General features: G+C 35.2%; 1 protein-coding gene across 7 annotated transcripts in view; it reads left to right on the top strand.

Annotated features, from left to right (window-relative positions):
- Positions 1 to 23,190, top strand: part of LOC138692931 (myosin-IIIb-like) — a 519,118-nt gene that overhangs the window by 275,549 nt on the left and 220,379 nt on the right. The window contains exon 1 of one of the 7 annotated variants that reach the window (XM_069816360.1): positions 2,424 to 2,605. The exons of 5 other annotated variants lie outside the window; for them this stretch is intronic. The gene's annotated coding sequence lies outside the window, so the exon portion shown is untranslated. Of the gene's footprint in view, positions 1 to 2,423; positions 2,606 to 23,190 lie in introns of those variants that run through there. One more of the 7 variants, XM_069816326.1, reaches the window with a different exon arrangement.

The following is a 23,190-nucleotide window of genomic DNA, read 5'->3' as shown; positions in this document are numbered from 1 at the left end:
AATGAATTCGTAATAAAGAAAACTGTCCAAAATAAAACTAGAATGAACCGAAACAGAATGATAAATTGGGTTGTAGTAGTGGTAGTGAAACTAATAATTCATGTCCATCATCGCTGCAAGGATCAGCGAATTGTGAGCAAAGCAGTGAAAGGGAAAAGTAGTGTATAAGGGCCGTAGTTTGGGTTAAGCAATTTTCTTGGGTACTGTATCCCTTATTCATCTGTCGTAAAAAATCTCGGCTTCTTTTTTGATAAAAATCTAAGTTGGAATTTTCAAGTTAAAGAAACGATAAAAAAATCTGTTCCTCCATTCACTGTTTGAGTCGCTTGAGAAACTTCTTGCCCTAGCAACAAACCCTAGTAATGCCGCACTTCGATTATTGTGACGTTTTGTTAAGTGACCTAAGTTCTGAACTGTCAGTCAAGTTACAGCGAGCTCAGAATATGTGCGTCAGATACGTGTGCAACATCAGACGATATGATCACATATCACCGTCCTTCGCAAGTCTTTCGTGGCTCCGACTTAAAGAACGAAGAACTTTACACTCTTTGTCTTTACTCTTTCGAATTCTACACACCTCAACACCAAATTACCTTTCGTCTCGTTTCTCTTATCTATACTCTAACCACGACGTAAATACCAAATCACTTATCTGTGGCACGCTAAGTATACCTCTTCATAGAACATCTTGTTATTCATTATCTTTTACAGTATCCACCTCGCGACAATGGAATTCCCTGTCACAAAGTATTAGGGGCTGCAAGACAATAAACACTTTTAAAAACAGCTTAAAAGATAACTTCTTAGCATTTCACTCCAATCATACTGATTTAAACTATCACTGACTACATTGTTACTTCTTTCTTTAGACATCATCCTGATAGTGCTGTATTTTCGAAATTGTCTCATAATAATCTCTTTGTATTATCTAATATTATTTGAAATATATTAACATTCTATGTATTTTAGCTTAATTCTGCTACACAGTTTATTTCAGTGTTTAATTAATAGTTCATAGTATTTTGTTGTTTAATTCGTAAATGACTCTTGTATACATGTAACTCTCATCTAAATCAAATTGTTGAATTCTTTGTAAGTTCATGCATATGTATATATATTTTATGCTGGTTGAGTGGAAGAGAAGGCCTTACGGCCTTAACTCTAGCAGCTAAAATAAATCATTATTATTATTATTATTATTAATATTATTATTATTATTATTATATATGGAAAAATCAGACGATGTTATTTTCTGAAAATTACGTAAGAACATTTTTTAGAAAGAGCAATTGAAGTTTTCTCAGATTTTTATGCAGAGTCCTGCTTCCCCCTCCAAATATTTCAAGGACATAGCCTCTCATTAATGCATTCTATTAATAAACAGAAACAATATCGAAACGTGGAAGAACATGAGTTGTTTTGTAAATACCAGCATTTCCCCGTCAACTTTACTGAAATAGCTCACGTTTCGATGTTGAACACTGCAAACCAATTTGAATTGCTCTGGAATGTTTTTGTCCAGGAGTATACTCTTCTCCAACCAGGAGATCTACCGTGAAAGGAATGTGCTTACTACTGCCTCATCTATTGGAACGAAGTAGATAAATAATATTACCGTTATAACGCCAGTTTAAAAACCATGCGCTCTCCTGCATATGTTATTTCCTGTATGAAGAGATTAAAAGACCAGGAGATTAACTGTGATCTAATTTTGTAACTAGGGTAGTATCAATATGTCTGTATCAATGTTATGGTTTGTGCTGTGAGAGCTAGCCAATAGAGATAAGAGTACCCACGTGTGTGACCTTATGACATCTTATGACATCAACATTCATTCACAGCATTACCCTCCTTCGTCTCATCCGGCAGAGACTTTCTCGTGGTTGGAGCACAGTAATTAGGCCGTATCGTCGTTGTTCCTGCAGTAACTCCCATGTGACATATTTATCGATTTTCAGACTTTTGCTCTATTAAATAGCTTAAATAGTGACACAGCAAATAATAAAATCTCCTATATGTAATTATATTCCTTTCTTTCGAAAATGTAAGAATTCACAATCCCCTATGTACGGCTGCCATAGGATGAATAAATGTGTTTTTTTTTTTTTTTTTCTCCTACTGAAAAATTGTATATTTTGCACATAGGAGTTATTGCAGGAACAACGACGATATATTAATATTTAGATTAAGAAATTGAAAACATGCGTGGGATATCGTGTATTTGCGCCACCCACCCACCGGATATTACCAACATTCACAAATCTATTTAGTTTAGATAAATACTAAGAATGCAGATTGTGCAAATAGGTCGCTCATTTCCTCGATTCTCGCTGTGTATGTGTGTGCGAGAGACTCAACTTCTGAGGATTCCTACAGCTGATCCTATTACTTGTTTGACGTCATCAATGGAGGAGTGTAGACTTCTTGTCCCTTATACTAGAATGTGTTAACAGTAGGGAACATTTGTTCTCAGTATGGTGTTTGCTGCGGACATAAACTTCGCTCTGTTTTCTGTTCGACGTATTTGTTAAACATCTGTGCTATATACCGACATTTGGTGTCAAATCCGTGTTACTAACTGCATCAGGGGGAACGAAAGGAAAAGGTATGAGAAAGTTACGATTATTATTCTTTGTATATGTCGATCGCTAAGAACAACAGCGATATTTATATCGTTATGTAACCAGAGCCTAATAATTAAAACATAATTTTTGGCTACTTGTAGCACGTATTTCAGTTTTTACTCATTGATCTTATTGTTAGAATGACTATATTATCGTCATACCACAGGCTGTCTAGTATATACAGTCACGAAGCTTGAGTTGTGAGGGTGCTAGGAACAATTGACTGTGCCGGTACTATTTCGCATTGTCTGCAATGAGGCGATAGTAGCGATCCTAGTGGTTACCAACTATCTATGGATGCATATTTACTACGTATTGAGCTTCGTGACTGTATATACCAGACTGTAGTCATACTACATGTTTCTAAATGTAATTACAGAATTGAAGGGTGCATGAACCGGTCGTGAAAATATTCACTTTTCAATCTCAGAATGATTATCCAGTTATTGTTAGTGATATGCTTATTCTTATCAACATTAATGTAACTTACTATCCAGTACCGAAATTTTGGGTACCTAAAGCGTGTCGATAAATTTTTGACAAGTAGTCTTAGAATGACTTCATCAATGACGATAATATTAGTAATATTTCTATGGTTTTAATATAACTTAACAATTTATTATTATTGCTACAGAAATTTTGGGTACCTAAACCGTGTCCAGATTTTTTTACAGGTTAGTCGATAACTTTATTACTGACTGTGGGTATTAGTAATATTTCTATAGTTAAATAGAACTCAGTAATCGATATAACAAAACTTGGTTATAAACGAATATTGTTACTAATGTTTCTACAGTTTTAAGAAATTGACAATTGATTAAGAAATTTTGGGTACCTAAACCGTGTCGAGATTTTTTTACAGATTAGTCGATAAGTTCATTACTGACTGTGGGTGAGTTATTAGTAATATTTCTATGATTTGAATAGAACTCGATAATTGATATAGAAATTTTGGGTACCGTACTTAAATCGTATCAATAAATTCTTAACAGACCAATCTTAACAAAACTTGGTTACAAACGAATATTGTTACTAATGTTTCTACAGTTTTAAGAAATTGACAATTGATTAAGAAATTTTGGGTACCTAAAGCGTGTCGAGATTTTTTTTTACAGGTTAGTCGATAAGTTCATTACTGACTGTGGGTGAGTTATTAGTAATATTTCTATGATTTGAATAGAACTCGATAATTGATATAGAAATTTTGGGTACCGTACTTAAATCGTATCAATAAATTCTTAACAGACCAATCTTAACAAAACTTGGTTACAAACGAATATTGTTACTAATGTTTCTACAGTTTTAAGAAATTGACAATTGATTAAGAAATTTTGGGTACCTAAACCGTGTCGAGATTTTTTTTTACGGGTTAGTCGATAAGTTCATTACTGACTGTGGGTGAGTTATTAGTAATATTTCTATGATTTGAATAGAACTCGATAATTGATGTAGAAATTTTGGGTACCGTACTTAAATCGTATCAATAAATTCTTAACAGGTCAATCTTAAAAAAACTTGGTTACAAGCAAATATTGTTACTAATGTTTCTACAGTTTTAAGAAATTGACAATTGATTAAGAAATTTTGGGTACCTAAACCATGTCAAGAACTTGAGAATTGAGTCGGTGTCTGGTAGAGTTCCTGAGTAGCTCAGTTGGTAGAGGATGGTGCGTTTATCCAAAGGTCCCGGGTTCGATACCTGGCTCGGAACAATGTTTACCCTGAAATTATTCAAATCATCTTCACAGGGAGCTATACCTGAAAGCTAGATTTGTAAGCCCTAAACTTACCTGCAACGTTGAATGATTCAGCAGAATTATTGTCTCCAGACCTAGTTACTGTTATCTGATTTTGTGATGGCATAAACGTTCGATAGGAAAGACGACGATGTTGGGTGCAAAGGAAACAGCTCGGCGATGATCGCCATAGCGGAATCATAGCTTAAACTTTTATCGAAAAGCAGCTTAACCGTACTCGAAGCACATATGGGAGACTTTCGTAGGCGTAACCTGACTGTAAACATAAAATGAACTCGACCTTGTATTCTTTCTCATCGCACATTGCATAAAAAGCAACATAAGAAGAAGACTGTCATGTGGTGAAGTAACAGGCTCCCGAACAATAGAGGAGTTTCGTGTCACGGATCCCAGATGGCTCTGTATCAAGTACCATTACCGCCGAGTTTCCCCCACAGCTGTAAGAGAACGTCAAATAAACACATGCAAACGATAGGGAGCGAGCGACGCCGTTCTGCCGTCTTTTGTTTGGAATCAAGGTCCACTTCAAATTGTGCTGCAGTGTTCCCAACATTGAAATGTAGAGACTTTATTGAGTTTATAACAAGCTGAGGAAATGTTGGTATTTACAAAACAATTGACGCACTTTCGCATTTCGATCTTGTTTCTGTGTATTTAAGTAAGCGCTAAACTTAATACTACAAAACCTAAACAAACTATGTTGAGGGTGATGCTGCACCTAAAAGTTTCTGAATCGTTATTTAGGTTATACAGGGTTAGTTAAAAGTCCCGCACCACCTAAATAACTTTTGAAGCATGTGGTTCAGTGACATGAAACTTGGTATGTGAGGATAACCGTATACTAAGAACTCAATAATGGTGTTATCGAGTTTTTTCTACTTCCGGTTTAACCGGAAGTAACTCCAACTCTCTTATTTTAAATGGAACACCCAATATATTTTCTATTTTTGAATAAAGCTTATTAAGAGCTTTTCAAAAAATACCCACACTTGATACTTCTATACAATTTCAGTGTTGCTAAATAAAAATGGAAGTGGTGCAAGATATTCCTAAAGCCTTGTTAAATCATGGTTTCTATGATCGAGTGACACATTGTAAAGCAGCTGAAGACTACCAATTTGAACACATAATTTAGAAGGCGAGCTAGCTTTGTTTTGTTTTTGTTAAGGAAGGAGTATTTTATTATTTTAATATTCGATACACTTTTCTGTTTTCTTGACTTAGCAACACTGAATTTGTAAAGAAGTATTGAGTGCGGGTACTTTTTGAAAAGCTCTCAATCTCCCAAACATCCTTAAAATCCCACCATGCTCACAATAACAGTCACGAACAGCATAAGCATTTCATGCAGTTATAGGGATTCCATGAATCCCCTGTTACTTTTTCGTTTTCCCAAGTCCCTCCAGGAAAATGATGGGTTAGTATCAGTTACAAATGGTTACGATCCGCTTGCTATCCCTTTCTATAGGCTAATCCTTAATCACCACACTCCGTAGTCGTGCGTCGTAATAGATCTCGGATTTTTAGGCTCGAATAGGATAGGTTGCAACAATTTTATGTAAAAATCCCTAAATGTATGCAACATGAGAAACTCTCGAGCGATGATATTGCCTAAAACTAGGTGCTTTAAAGAACACAAGTTTCAGCCTACGCTAAACGAGCCTAAAGATCCTAGGTCTAGTTATAAACAAATTTCCGCGACAGAATATCTGTAATTACGTTAGCGCACTAAAATCAGCGAGGGTACCGTTCTCTGCTGGATGTTAAGAAAGGTAATTCCAGCAACCGCGCGGAATACATGGAAAGGCGAAGAAAGAAGTAAATTGGAAATACAGTACCATTTACTTTAAATACAAACTGTTAAAGCTGCAAGAAGTGCAAGAAACGGGTCCTCTTTAAGTATCCATAAACACGTTAACGTTCATCCGTTTTAATTTGAAAACAGAAGGCATATTATATTTACCAATAAATGTTAACGGGATGATATTCTGTGAACATAAAACCACACTGTCTCCTACATTAAGTCATAATATTGACTGCAGACATTATCGTGATTGGTGTAATTTCTCAGTGAAATGTGAGCCTTCGAAACCTCATGAAGTTTCTTTTTTTTTTTTTTTTCCATGTGAACGTGAACTGTGGAATATTAAAGAATATCACGGATGTTCCTTCTTAACGACGGACATTTGGAATTCTCTCACTGATCGCAGCGTCTCTATGAGAATTAATCCCCAAAATTTGGAAAATATCTCGACATTGCCACTTGTGTACCACGAGAGGTGGAACTATTTTGCTTCACCATGAATAGTGGTGGTGGTAGTGGTAATAGGAGATGTAGTAATGGTGGTGGTGGTTGTTGTTTTGTTATGTAGTTGTAGTAGCGGTTGTTATGGTGTTATGTAGTTGTAGTAGCGGTTGTTATGTTATGTAGTTGTATTAGCGGTTGTTATGTTGTTATGTAGTTGTATTAGCGGTTGTTATGTTGTTGTGTAGTTGTAGTAGCGGTTGTTAAGTTATGTAGTTGTAGTAGCAGTTATGTTATTATGTAGTTGTAGGTGTAGTAGCGGTTGTTATGTTGTTATGTAGTTGTAGTAGTAGTAGCGATTATTATGTTGTTATGTAGTTGTAGTAGCGGTTGTTAAGTTGTTATGTAGTTGTAGTAGCGGTTGTTATGTTGTTATGTAGTTGTATTAGCGGTTGTTATGTTGTTATGTAGTTGTAGTAGCGGTTGTTATGTTATGTAGTTGTATTAGCGGTTGTTATGTTGTTATGTAGTTGTAGTAGCGATTATTATGTTATGTAGTTGTAGTAGCGGTTGTTAAGTTGTTATGTAGTTGTAGTAGCGGTTGTTAAGTTGTTATGTAGTTATAGTAGCGGTTGTTAAGTTGTTATGTATTTGTAGTAGCGGTTGTTATGTTGTTATGTAGTTGTATTAGCGGTTATGTTGTTATAGTAGCGGTTGTTAAGTTGTTATGTAGTTGTAGTAGCGGTTGTTATGTTGTTATGTAGTTGTATTAGCGGTTGTTAAGTTGTTATGTAGTTGTAGTAGCGGTTGTTATGTTGTTATGTAGTTGTAGTAGCGGTTGTTATGTTGTTATGTAGTTGTAGTAGCGATTATTATGTTGTTGTGTAGTTGTAGTAGCGGTTGTTAAGTTATGTAGTTGTAGTAGCAGTTATGTTATTATGTAGTTGTAGGTGTAGTAGCGGTTGTTATCTTGTTATGTATTTGTATTAGCTGTTGTTATTTTATGTAGTTTTAGTAGTAGCGATTGTCATGTTGTTGTTTTATGTAGTTTTATTAGTAGCGATTGTCATGTTGTTATGTAGTTGTAATTGTAGTAGCGGTTATGTTGTTATGTAGTTATAGTTGTAGCGGTTATGTAGTTATGTAGTTGTAGTAGGGGTTATGTTGTTATGTAGTTGTAGTAGTAGCGGTTGTTATGTACTTGTAGGTGTAGTAGCGGTTATGTTGTTATGTAGTTGTAGGTGTAGTAGCGGTTGTTATATAGTTATAGCGGTTATGTTGTTATGTAGTTGTAGTTGTTGTAGAGGTTGTTATGTTATGTAGTTGTAGGTGTAGTAGCGGTTATGTTATGTAGTTGTAGCGGTTATGTTGTTATGTAGTTGTAGTAGCGATTGTTATGTCGTTATGTAGTTGTAGTAGCGGTTGTTATGTTATTGTTATGTAGTTGTAGTTGCGGTTATGTAGTTGTAGTTGCGGTTGTTATGTTATGTAGTTGTAGTAGTAGCAGTAGCGGTTGTTATGTAGTTGTAGTAGCAATAGCGGTTGTTATGTTGTTGTTGTTGTTGTTGTAGCAGTAACAGTAGTAAATTCAGTAATTGAATTGTTGATTGTCAGAATAAGTCGAAATTCGGCCATTTTGTTTTTTGATGTTTATGACATTTCATTCCATGACCCATCGTTCGGTGTAGAAACAGAAAATGTCATACCACTCCTTAGGCATATATGATTTCTAGCGGTGTAGTGGCAGGCATGACTCGTGAAACCGAATAAGTCAGTGACATTATTTGGTTTCAATGCTCAGTCACATTTCCTTGCAGAGCGACTTTGTTAATGTTGGTTCATGCAGAACTTGCCGTTACCCATATCCCTGTTCAGGAGATCTTTTACTTACGGCAGCTTTGGGTGAACTGCTTTGGTATTTATCACTTAAAACTGGGCACTCAACAGTTTATGTACCATGAGAGAAGAACAAAGAAAAGCACAAATGAAGCTGCTGCCTTCCTTTTGGATTGTATAGAAGCGGTTTATTTAAAAAGGTGACACAACTACATCTGTTCTCAAATGGTTGTGTCGGACAAAATAAAATAGGCCTAGTTAAGTAAGTTATTTTATCTACTATAACCCATATATTTCCAGAAAGTCGATCGAATGTACACGCCCTTTGCAATTCATATGAAAAATTCACTCCAAAAAGATAAAAACGTACATCCATTATTTTTTATAAACTGCAGTTTTTTTTGCAGTTTTCTCGAAACTAACGGATAGCTTAAGAACTTAAGTAGTTAATCAAATAAGCGATTCAGATGTAGGAAACTAGTTTCCAAGCCGATTGTTAAGGAAGTGTTACGTCACTGATATTACTGATTGAAATTATTCCTAATTCGACGCCATTTGATTTTATCTCCATAAACTTCCTAATGAAAGTACATTGTGGTTCTGAACCTCTTATTGTTATATTCGTTTGCAGAATGTCCTTCCCAGCTTATTAGTCAGCCTTGTCTCTATCCATACATTAAAACAATTTCTAACAAATCTCCTTCATCTTCATGCTGTTGTACACGCTAGTCTATATCCTGTCTTTATTATACAGTTTCCTCAAGCCACGATTTCTGTAAAGGCTATTCAAGGTCTGAAACTAACTTCTCACCATCCAGATATATCTTTGTGAAAGCAACTGCTCTATTTTTCTATATACCTAACCTAACTTCTGGATTTAGGCTGCAGCTTAACACAATTTGTGAAATAAGTACAGTAGTGCAAAAAAAAACCGGACCGGCCCTTGTAGCTGATTTCAGAGCCTTGTTCACTCCAGAACACGATGGACTAGTAACTAAGACATTCGTGGTTCGAATCCTGCCTGGGAAGGAAACTTTTTTTTGTTCCTTATTCAAATTGATTCCCAATACTTTTCGATTGCAGCGATATTTTACTACTTAATTAAATTATTATTCCCAGAACATGAATTTTACCAGCTTATTTTCTAATGGCTTTCGAAATGGGCTACGTCAGCAGTCGAAACTACAACAATTTCAATAGATTACTCGCTATCTTGTGAGTGCGGGCGTGGCATGCGCAGTGGCTCATTTCGGGGACTTTGATTATTTCGTCGGTCCGGTTTTTTCTTCCACTACTGTACATTTTCATAAATTCTAATAACCCTTTTATTTGGTAAGAAATATGGTAGAAATAAGAACTGAACAGTACGGTATATCCAACATTTGCAAAATGTACAGCACATGCTGAAGCTTCAGTTGATTTAGCAATTGTTTCATTACATTTGCCTGGCGTTTCTTAGATCAAACAGGATCAAACAATCGTATTGGATTAAATATAAATATTGACAAAATTCCATTTCATCCATACTTTACAATTAAGATATACATTATTTTAATTCATCGTTAAAAGTATTTTTTCCGTTATGTTCCCCCTTTTCATATGCTTCACATACTTTTCCCCTTCTTTTCCTTGATTTCTCTCTCTCTCTCTCTCTCTCTCTCTCTCTCTCTCTCTCTCTCGCTCTCTCTCTCTCTCTCGCCTTTTACTTACAACCAATTTTCACATCTCCCATTTTTTTTCTCGTTTCTCTTTTGACTTTATTTATTTCTAGCGTCATTTTTATTTTTCTTATCTTCTTTGTCTCTCTTCTTTTTTTTTTTTCTTCTTTTAATTCCATTTCCTTATATATTTGTTTTTTATATTTTCTCTATTCTTTTGTCATTATGCTTTCTCATTTTCTTTTTTCCTATTTTTCTGATTTTTCTTTTCTATTCTATTTTTTGTTTTATTTATTTTCAATTTCCTTCTTGCTTTCCTTAGTATCTTCTACCTCTCGTTTTTTTTATTTTCCTTTTCTCGTTTTTCTTTTGTTTGAATTTATTTCTCACTTCCTTTTTATTTTTCTTATCTTCTTTCTCTCGCTTTTTTTCTTATTCTTCTCTTAATTCCATTTTCTTTTATATATGTTTTTCATATCTTCTGCGTCCCAATTCTTTTGTCATTCTGCTTTCTCGTTTTCTTCTTTTCTTTATTCTTTGTGATTGTTCCTATTTTATATTATATTTTTCCTGTTTCATTTATTTTCATACAATGTCAGTGCTTATCACTGAAAAATTTTGAATCACAAAACACAGCAAAAAAACTCTTCTTTTAAGAAATAAAATCGGATGGTGTGTTCATTCATAAATTCAAAGCTATAGATCTCACAACTCTTCCAAAAAAATCCGCTTACATCACTGAAAAAGCGCAGTGAACAGAATCTATGTTATAGCACAGCCTAGTATATACAGTCACGAAGCTTGTGTTTTGAGGGTGCTAGGAACAATAGACTGTGCCGGTGCTATTTCGCATTGTATGTAATGAGGAGATAGTAGCGATCCTAGTGGTTAGCAACTATCTATGGATGCATATTTACTACGTATTGAGCTTCGTGACTGTATATACTAGACTGTGGTTATACTACATCTTCTGCCATTTGTACTACTCCATCAGAAATACGATTGTCGCTGGTATAATTTCGTGATAAGTTAAAAAAAATCACGAAATTATCCGTGTCACGAAATTATCCGAATTTGCCCTAAGAAATAGAAGTCTGTTGCCAAAGAAGCTGTGGACGTCCTAAAAAAAATAACTGAACTATTTTTTCTCATGAGTCACGAAGAACCTTTTAAGTCTTAATCCTTGTAGATGATGAATATGATTATGATTTTTAATAATTGTTCATAATCACAATTCGTAAACTTTTAGTGTACTATTCTATTTATGAATAAGTTCTTCTGTACAACGACTGCACTTTACTTACGTAAGTGTGGTTGTTACGGTGAAATGGTTACCGCAAACTTGTCAGGCATAAAAATCATGAAGGTAATAAAGTTTCCCTTAAGAAGGACATCAAATGAAAATCGTGCTTGTCGAAGCTAGGGGACGGAATTGGAATGCACATGTCAGGTACGTACCCGGAAATGACGAATGCAGATAATCCCATTTAGTAGCTGAGTTATTAAAGCCCCACACTTGACTGTCTTTTGTTCTAATTGAAATTTTCGCTTTATCACCCGGAAATGCTCGGTGTTTTCGCTCTTTGATAATAATTGGATAATGCAGCACAAGTTAAAAGAACTACCGTTCTTTGAATGGTTCTTAATTATCGTAACACAGCACACGGCCGCTAGAGAAGCAGCAGATGTGAGACGAGTACACATGCATACTCCGTGTCCATCTTGACAGCCAGAACCGAGCAGAATTTTACGGAATTTTAATGTTAGACGTTATAAACTTAGCACATACTAGTTTATGAGGAGAGTACATCATTCCAATTGTATAAATTAAGTGTAATAAAAAATTCATATCTCAGTTTCTTTAAGTCCTGGCAAAATGACATGTTGATACTTGCAATACATTCCTTCTGTTATACTCTGCAGTTTTTATAAGTTCAAGAAACTGTTTTTAATTAACGGTAATTTTATTCATCTCGAAAACATTGGATAAAAATGTAGTAGCATTAAGAATTTTCAAATTGTGACATAGCTTTTAGACATTTTAGGGCCAATGAAATTCCCATATTTTGCTCCACCATAACAGCAATGATGTAGGTCATTTTATGCTATCACATCACTTTTAGATACTTATAAACTCAATAAAATTCACCTATTTTGCTCCACTTTGTACGAAAAACATAAAAGTTTTAAAGTGTTCAAATGTAATAAAAAGAAATAAAATAAGTAAAAATCTATGAATCTGGGCCCTATTTGACTGCATTAAACTAGTACAAAATGTTTCAGTGGGATATTCCACCTTTTTAAATAGGTCTATTATTTCACTAAATAACAAAACATTAACGTAACTAAGTGTAAATGAGGTTATCTCTGGAAAAGTAACTTCCGGTTACAAACTGTGCCGAAACTGTTCCCCCCTCCTCCTGGATACACAGGCTTGCCCACTTCACCATGTCAGATACACGCCTCAAGATGTCTATGTCGATATTGTTTATTTCGGCTTTGATGTTTATCCGGAGATCGTCGATGGTTCGTGGTCTGTTTCTGCAGGCTCTTTTTTTGTATTTGTATTTGTATTTATTTATTTACACTGCAAGTGGACAAGCACCCGGTGGCAGTGGTACAAACAATATAAACAATACACAATAAAATTACAATACATAATACAATAATACAATACAATTAGAATACACAATACAATTATACACAATAATTACAATTAATAATAATAATACATAACCTAATTAGAAGTGGCCGTAATTTTACATTACAACTTACATATGTATAGTAGAGTTGGGTCGATTCGTGAACGAATCGTTCATTCGAACGAATAATAATAAAGAATCGTAAGAATCGATTCGTGGTATCAACGAATCGTCGTTCAAAAGAATCGTAACGAATCGTCGTTCAAAAGAATAGTAACGAATTGACATGGTATCGTAACCCACGATTCTATTTACTTATTTGATGTAACCTGTCAACGGACATTTCCGAACAGTGCCGAATACTCCCGAGCGAGAGTGAAATCAAAATACTGCATTTGTTAAGCATGGAAAATAATGAACACAAACCTGAAATTTGCATAGTTAAATAGAGATGTAATGCAAAAAATGTAGTTCGTAATAAGGTTCAGTTGATAAATTATAATTTAGAAACATTATCTTGGGTAATTTTGTAGACTAATGGAGGTCATGCTGAATGGTTCCAGCCAGTGAGAAAGAGACAATCCAGTGTCTCGCCTCTTATGCCATCTATGCGAGAGATGTAGAACGTTTTTGGTTCTACGCGTGGTTTGCAAAGGAAAGTGTCCTGTAAGTCGTTTCTTGACGAATCGTTGGAATCGCAGAGTAGAAAGAATCGTGAACTCGTTGACGATTCAAAAGAATAGTTGGAATCGCAGACTGAGAAGAATCGTGAACGAATCGTTAGAATCGATTCGTAATGTATGATTGAATCGTTGGAATCGACTTCTGAAAAAGAATCGTATTGCCCAACTCTAATGTATAGGCCCTACATAAGTTTCACATTGGTACTGATAATAATCTTTCACTTTACTCTCATCTCACTCACTGTACTGGCACTGTGACACATTTCATTGACACTATGTAACACATTTCACTGACACTATAGAACACATTTCATTGATACTATAATAGTCCCACAGTAAATTATCCTCTGACGTCAAGTCTGGTGACTTTGGAGGCCAAAACTCTTTGGAGATAATACGGTCCTCGGAGAAGCTGCTGATGTGTGCCATGGATTCGTTAGAGGTGTAGCATGTGGCGCCATCCTATTGAAAATATTCCTGCGTAAATTCGATGTCTAGCTTCTCCACGAAGTTCGTGAAAATGTTCTTATACACATCGGTATTTACCGTTTCTTCAAATTAAATTGTGCAATGATACTGTGATCGGATATTGCACACCATATTCCAATTTTTTCTGGATGAAGTGATGTCTCATGGTACACAATAGGGTTTTCGGACGCCCATACATACCCTGAGAGATGAATGATGATGTGACAACAGTGAACATTATAAAGATATATCGAAGGTAATCTGCTATCTGCCAAGTTTTTTCGCTTCATTTGAATGTACATACCATTTAAAAGTCATCTATGGACTCGGAGTTACAGCTAATTAAAAATAGATCTTAAGAAATACTCTGTACTGCCTCCACTCGCAATGAAAGTGATACATACGTTTACTTTTCCATGTTTACACTTATCTTATTAAAACACTAGCATAATGTTGAGAACAATAATGACACTGCAACTTCACTGTAAATACGATTTTTCCTTCTGTACGTTTCTGATTGCTGGACTTTATGATGTCTGGTATTATAAAATTACAATCAAATCATTTCCGAACAGGATTAAGAATGTACCTGTAAAACTGTACCGTCATCAGCTAAAGAAATTCCAAGTGCTTCCAGCTTACTCATCCAATGAGAACTTTTATATTATGAAGTGGTATTGCCTTTGCTCACAGATGACACTCAACTAAAAATAAGTGCATGAGAGCAAAATGTGAAATCCAGTAAACTAGAGAAGTAAATGTATCTATAATTTACAATATTTATTATGAGTAATTACAGCACGTCAAGATCTACTATCAAGGTCTTCTCTGTCTTCCGGTAGAACGTTATTACGGTTTTGTGGCCCTGAACTGGGATCGTTAATGATGCTGATTGACACATTAAGTGAAGTTATGTGGATGCCGGGACGTGAAGTGATTCAGGGCAATGCACTGACTGATAGATTTGACAAAGATGGCTGCTAAATCTTGTAAGAATTTAGGAATAATTCAGTTATTTTATAATTATATGAATGAATAAATGAATTAATAAATTTATGGATGAATGAATGAATTTAATTAATTATGGCTTATTTAACGACGCTCGCAGCTGCTGAAGTTATATCAGCGTCGCGAATGTGCTGGAATTTTGTCACGTAGGATTTCTTTTACATGCCAGTAAATCTACTGACATGAGCCTGTCGCATTTAAGCACACTTAAATTCCATCGATCTGGGATTGAATCCGCAGCTTCGAGCACATAAGGCCAGCGCTATAACGACTACGCTATCCAAGCCGACAATGAATGAATGAAGGGGGAATTTAGAGGAGAAACAATTAAAATATACGGGATCACATATCCTTCCAAGAGAATTTGGGGCTGTGAGGAAGAATTTCTGTGAACTCCAAACCTGTTGGTCATTTGTCTCACTCCGTTTTTCACCGTTCGGTTGAAGGAACTTACAAGAATTTTGAAGGGGAAGAATAATGATGTGACTGTCAGTTTTTTTTTTCTCTAACCATCATTGGAAGACATATTATTGCAGAGAGGTTTGCATTTTTATGTGACTGTCAACTTACCCCACATACACTATGAGGAGAGAGACGTTTTTTGCAAACCATTGTCAGTTTCACATAGAGTTCTTACAGAATATATCCGTAGAGGAGGTTCCTAATCGTCTATACGTGTGAAACATTACCAGAATGTATTCCAGGTGTTTGTTCAAGGAAGTGAAAGCCACGAATTTTGCATCAAGTGTGCAAGATGCAATTAATTGCGGTCGTGCGTGTCGGGGATTCACCGCCTAAATCCGTGTCTGAATTCGTGATCGTTCCTCCGTCTCGAAAATCCGACCCGATAAAGCGTGCAAATTGTGCTGAACGACTTTCTTGAGACCCATCACGCGTGCTCGGCCGCCATTCAGCTAATTCAGTTTTAATTTCTTAGCAGATTCGTTTGTGAGAATGATTAATGACGCTGCACCGAGATGGGAACAACCTCTGGTCAGGTTAATCATTATTATCATTATTATTAGCATTCACGACAGTCGCTCCGTATCCCACATAGGACCTCGTGCTTAAAGTAATGTATAAATAAATGCATAGGCCTATTAAATCTTGTAAAGTGAAATGGTTAATGTTTGCTATTTCCGACCCACGGTTGTATAGTTATAGTTTGTGATACATTTACCATAGCGTTTCAAATTCCGGTCGCGTGACAGGAACAGGAGGTCGCATAAGCCAGCGTTTCTCAAACTATGGTCCGCGGACCACCTGTGGTCCTCGAGGTCTGCCCTTGTGGTCCTTCAAAAAAGACAGAAGAAAAAATAAAATTCAAACGAATTGCGTATATCACACTATAGCTTAAAATCTCAGAGTTTGGAAATGACACATGACAATCGAATTTCACTTTTTCTCCCAGTACTGACATTTTATGAAATTTATTATCCTACCCATCTACCGACTTCCCACTCTACTTTCAGCAACAAAAGAGGGATTTAAAGCACTATACACGTGATGTTTCTCGACATCTTTTCCCTGCACATCTGGCGCCGCGCCTGTAACCCAGCAGGGACCACCCGAATTCATAACAGAAGACCAAAGTACCAAACCTTAATTCGATTTTAAAATATACTGGTATTAAAATATGCTACGAAAATGAGCAATTTGCTTTCGAAGGGAACAAGAGTAAGGTGGTCCGCGGAACTGTTCTGACTTTAAAAAGTGGTCCCCACTTCAAAAAATGTTTGAGAAACGCTGGCATAAGCAATGCAGTGCAGGCCTACACAGCGCAGGACAACTTGATGCGTAAACAAACAGGCCCAATACAACATGCACTTTATCTTACTATAAGTTGTACCTGAAATAAGTGCGGTTTGTAATTTACAATATCAAATAGCATTAAGGTCTGCATGTTCATACAGTGCAATTGTATATGTTTGAAAAATAGGATACATTGCATTTACTTAATTCAGTTGTACGATTGAGTACAGTAGTGACAAAAAAAAACCGGACCGACCCTTGTAGCTGATTTCATAGCCTTGTTCACTCCAGATCACGATAGACTGGTAACTAAGACTTTCGTGGTTCGAATCCTGCCTGGGAAGGAAACTTTTTTTTGTTCCTTATTCAAATTTATTCCCAATACTTTTCGATTGCTGGTAAAGTTCATGTTCTGGGAATAATAAGTTAATTAAGTAGTAAAATATCGTTGCAATGGAAAAGTATTGGGAATAAATTTGAATAAGGAACAAAAAGAAGATTCCTTCCCAGGCAGGATTCGAACCACGAAAGTCTTAGTTACCAGTCTATCGTGCTCTGGAGTGAATAAGACTCTGAAATCAGCTACAAGGGTCGGTCCGGTTTTTTTTTTTTTTTTTTTTTGCCTCTACTGTACATTAAAGAGAGGAAAAGAACAGTATTTAATATGCTAGGCATTAACGAAAAATAATAATAAAAATGTTGTTCTTCATATGAAGTTTCTATTACTAAATTTGTAAACATTTAATCTAAAATCGAATTCCAGTTAATTTCTTTGTAAGTCACCATTTATTTATTTATTTATTTATTTATTTATTTATTTATTTATTTATTTATTTATTTATTTATTTATGTATGTGTTTATTTGTTTACCTCTTCACTTATTTAATTTTATTTATTTATTTACTTATATATTTACTTATTTATTTACTTATTTATTTATTTACTTACTTACTCACTTACTTACTTATTTATTTACTTATTTATTTATATATTTACTTACTCATTTATTTATTTATTCATTCATTTATTTCTTTCTTTCTTTCTTTATTTATTTATTTATATTTGGAATCGACATGTAGTAATTATACAATAGCCAGCACCAAGCACGTAGGCCAGCCATGTTTATAGTCATTACATTAATTCTATATTTGTCATGTAATGTAATTAATTTCAGTAGATTATTTTTTTAGATATTTCTGACAAAAAAGTTTAATACAATTTTGCTCTTTTTGCTTCTTTTTGAACATAAAAATGGTTTTGTATGATACATTTCATAGCGTGTTTCGGGAAAGCCATTGATTTAATTTCCAACATGCTCAGTCAATTTAACCCTCGACACTTACCTGGGGTCTTATCTGACCCCACACCGTAGTCCTGCAACAGATTTTTTAATTTCCTTTTCAACTTCAAAGTCATTTGTCTCAAAACTTACTAAACGTCACTTGTATCACTTTGCTTCTGAGTGCGTCAAATTTGATCCGAACTTTTCGTTGTGCAATGGAATTTTACAATGTTCCAATGCACAGTTATGTCAGTTCCACTCTGTTTAGTTGTAACATCCTCCTGAAGGTGAAATATGTCGATAATGCCGTTTTGGGACGATTTTGGCAATCTTCCTTATCTTCAGTTTGAAAACCTGTATGAAAATATACGAAAGCTGAATCTCAGCACAGAAGGTTAGTAGTCTCATGCACGTGCCGGTAATTCGGAAACCTACGAGTATACGAGATGTCTAAAGGGAACGAAAGCATACGAGAAGAGGCCTGTTAAATGACATGTCATGCCGCGGTCGGCCACATTAATGACCTCTCAGCGTGGAGGCGTCTCGTCCATTAATTAGTGACCCCGTGCCATTTAGTGCATCCCAGTTTGTTGTAATGCGTTGCATTAAGTCGTGTATGCCACTTCCGACATTTCAGTTTTAAGGAAAAGGAGTAGGAAGACATTATCCATCAGAATCTTCATTTAAGGTATATGTACACCCACAAAACGCAAAAAAATGATGAAAAATTAGAATTTTCAAAATACGTTTATTTTAATAGAGAATTTTCTCCTCTTTAATTTGATATAAGAATTTTCGATTTATGCCTTATGGTTTTTCAAATAAGTCCCATTTTCCAAAATGTTGCGTCATCAGCCACGGTCACTTAGGCTACTTCTGGAGTGCATTACTTTTGGAGTGCTCTTCGTAGCAGTCAATCCCCTCGTCCACTATTGATTGTAAAATAAACTTCTTTCTAGTTCCGAAATAGATGCATAGATATCAGGGCATGATCATTAGATTGAAAAAATATTTTTACATAATGAAGTAGTTTATAATCTTTTACTGTTAGTCATAAAACTGTAAATTTGTGTGTCAGTCAGATGTTGTACGTCATTTTAATAAGAGTCCAGAAGTAGAAATTACAATTCTGAGGAGGATGGGCATAAACCCTGGGACAAACACCATCGCAGGATTTGTTGCATCAATGGAAATAGGGACAAAAATGCTAAAAAGAACATTCAACACATGAAGTTAAAACAAGGCGGAGGTATTTGAGAGGCAGAAAGAAGCTGAAACTGGACCGACATGAAGCTGTTTAAGGGGTGACATATGATGATGGAGTCTTCTAGGCTCTGAAAGTTTGTAGCTCATTTCCTGTAAATAGTAATTTTAGAATATTTAATTCTTTCAAACATATCTCAGTCAAATATGGTGATAACAAGAAAATATTGATGTCATTTTGAAGCTTGAAATATCCCCCAGTGCCTGACAATGAGTAAAATATCATTAATATAATCAATAATTATCTATGGATTTTTACATGATTTATGCAACATAAAATATTATTGTAAGTTACATATATGGTAATATTTAATTAATGTAAATAAAAATAAAAAATAGCTCTATGTCAGGCACTAAAGAATAGTTTTAGCTATAAAACAGTGAAAAAACTGTGGCTCTATCTTAAAAACTGCACGAGCTATCATGTTTCAAGTTGTTTGTCAAAATTATAAAGAAAATAATTTTTAAAAACAATTTAGACATAATTTCAAGAGATCTGTTCACTTCATTCTCTTTCTGGTACCATTCTCAATTATATAAAAATTTTACAGAGCAAAATTATACAAAACAAAATTTTTTGTATGTAAAGGTGTACATATACCTTAAGATCAATTTACATATACTATTCTCAGATAGCGAGGTACTGTATTACGATATTAAGCTACAATAATAAAGGATATGCATTCCAGCGAAAACGAACGTATTACAAGAAAGTATGGTCTACATTCGTCTTAAGAATTATTGTCGCATAAGGAAGGGGAAAACAAACTAAACAGTACGAGACTGCGCGTCCTTACAACAGAATTTGGTTCTATATACAGCTGTCAGGAATATATGTGCCGTACTTTTCACAGTCGTCGGGAACTGTCTACAGGATCAAAAGATGTCCATACAACACAGGGTCAAAACTTTGTAGTTTTCCCAGTTAAAATTATTTCTTTTCTTACTTTATTTGGGTTATACTGCTTATATCGTTAGTAAAATTACGAAAACAATTACCTCAGTAGGTGTATCTAGCAAAGAGTTAATATTAGTTTAAATAAATATTTGTGTGTTCTATTACGTTTTCGTGAAATTAAATAAAATGCATACTTAAATTTGTTAATATTCTGGCGTGAGAGACGTGGCAACGTGTTCAGCAGGCAGTACTCTGCACAGACGTAAGTACGAGTCAGCTGAGTTTAAGCTCCCTCTCCATAGGTCTACTGCAGAGCGGATGACAGTTCAGTACAGGGTATTCGATAAACAACTTACAATGTCATTTACAGTTTAGGAATATCATATGTTATTAATTTGTGGAGAAAGTCGTCAAAATTCAAGTGAAACAAGAAGGATGTACCGTCAACGTTTTCTTCAAAGAAGGTTACCTAATCGGGGAACTTTTGTAGCAGTTTCTCAACAATTACTAGAAACTAGGAGTCTCTTACCCCGTTTCGAAAATCACACAACCAGAAATTTGTTTAAAAATTATATTGCTTTAACAAAGAATTTGTTAAAATGTTTTATCAAAAATCTGTGATAAAAGGTAGGATTTTAAGTATATTACACTATATCATCGTTGTTCCTGCAAAACTCCTGTGTGCAAAATATAAAACTTTTGAGTAGGAGGAAAATCACATTTATTCATCCTATGGCAGCCGTACATAGGAGACTGTGAATTCTTACATTTTCGAAACGAAGAAATATAATTACATATAGAAGATTTTATTATTTGCTGTATTACTATTTAAGTTATTTAATAGAGCAAAAATATGAAAATCGATAAATATGTCACATAGGAGTTATTGCAAGACAACGACTATATAACATATTTTGTCAAATATTAAGGAACACGACCCATCAGCCTCCATTTACAGTCAAATAAGATCTTTTAGATCACACATATGTAAAAACGAACCGAGAACAGTGCTATGCTTGTTTAGCTAATTAGTTCAAATTTTGTATTACGATGCAAGAAACTCTAAAGCTGACGTTTGGATTTTTACGAATAACTTTCAAACTAATGATAATTGAGCCCATGTTCAAACGATATTTATGCTGAAAATGGCCTATAGAACTGAATCCTAAAGCGCGGGTTATTAGTCGTGAATCATCCTGTATATTGAAGTACTCGATCTTGGTACCATAAAACTGTACATTAAGCGTTGTGTGAACTGTAGTCGGGACAATTTTATCTTAAAACATAAATGAATATGAGATTCTTACATCTTGTTGTGCCTGCTAATGACGTCGATGATGAATTTACGCAGCAAAGAGACCGGATCGGTATGTTCTGCAGAATAAACAGGCGAATGTGTTTTTTTTTTATTTAACGACTCAGATGCGACTGTTTATACGAAGATTAAGAAAGCTGACTAACGACATGATTCTGACGTCTGAGAGTGGAGTAAAAACAAACACAAAGAAATTGCCGCCGTACCCGACTCTGGGTCCGATATCATTAGGGAGCGGATTATTATGTAAATAAATATTTTTGTACGAAAATAGACGCTCCTGAATTAGTTCAGAATTCTGGAAACACTTTCGTAAGTGTTTAAACAGAATTTAATTTCACATAAAAACGCATATTTTCTAATGTGTTGCCTTTAAATAAATATATGAGACTATTTCACTTTTCTTTGTAGTGCATATCCTTTTGTGTCACAATAAGAAAATAGGAACATCCACAAATCTCTTTTGCGAAACTGTCAAATGTTGAAACTGCGTTGAATGTTGACTCAACTTGAGTCAAATGTTGGCTTACTTACTTATGGCTTTTAAGGAACCCGGAAGTTCATTGCCGCCATCACATAAGCCCCCCCATCGGTCCCTATCCTGAGCAAAATTAATCCAGTCTGTACCATCATATCCCATCTCCCTCAAATCCATTTTAATATTATCCTCCCATCTACTTCTCGGCATCTCCAAAGGTCTTTTTTCCTCCGGCCTCCCAACTAACAATCTATATGCACTTCTGTATTCGTCCATACGTGCTACATGTCCTGTCCATCTCAAACGTCTGGATTTAATGTTCCTATTTATGTAAAGTGAAGAATAAAATTCGTGCAGTTCTGCGTTGTGTAACTTTCTCCGTTCTCCTGTAACCTCATCCCTCTTAGCCCCAAATATTTTCCTAAGCACCTTATTCTCAAACACCGTTAACCTCTGTTCCTCTCTCAAAGCGAGGATGCAAGTTTCACAACCATACAGAACAACCGGTAATATAACTGTGTAAATTACCGTAATTGTAACTGTCAGATTGAGTACCAGGTCTTTCCAAAGGGTTAAATATGGCCAGAGTGTGATACTGACCACATCACTTCGTTGTAATAATATTATGAAAGCTTGGAATCGTATCTTCATCCCCCATGCGGTTTCATGGCATGTAAAGAAAATACCTATATCTTTATCTTAATTTATTCACAAACAGATTTAATTTATGCAAATATTTAACGACGCTGTATCCTAACTGCGAGATTATTTAACGTCGGGCGAACAAGAATTAGTTACCTTGGGGCAGAAACATGGACATTACGACGAAGTGAAGAGAAGCGAATAGAAGTATTTGAAATGTGGATATGGCGAAGAATGGAGCGTGTGAAGAGGACAGACAATAAGAAATGAAGCTGTGTTGAAAAGAGTGGATGAAGAAAGAATGATGCTGAAACTGATCAGGAAGAGGAAAAGGAATTGGTTGGGTCACTGGCTGAGTAGAAACTGCCTACTGAAGGATGCACTGGAAGAAATGGTGAACGGGAGAAGAGTTCGGGTCAGAAGAAGATATCAGATGATAGACGACATTAAGATATATGGATCATAAATGAGGAGACAAAGAGGAAGGCAGAAAATAAGAAAGATTGGAGGAAGCTGGGTTTGCAGGGAAAGACCTTCCCTTGGGCAGAACACTGAATGAATGATGAATAAACCCCTGTTCACATAGGCCTATATGTCAGATTGGCCATTTCTATGTTATGAAATGGCAACACATTAAAG

This window comes from Periplaneta americana, chromosome 2, assembly GCF_040183065.1.
Source record: "Periplaneta americana isolate PAMFEO1 chromosome 2, P.americana_PAMFEO1_priV1, whole genome shotgun sequence".
Classification (NCBI taxonomy): domain Eukaryota; kingdom Metazoa; phylum Arthropoda; class Insecta; order Blattodea; family Blattidae; genus Periplaneta; species Periplaneta americana.
This window is presented reverse-complemented; position numbering and strand designations above follow the sequence as displayed.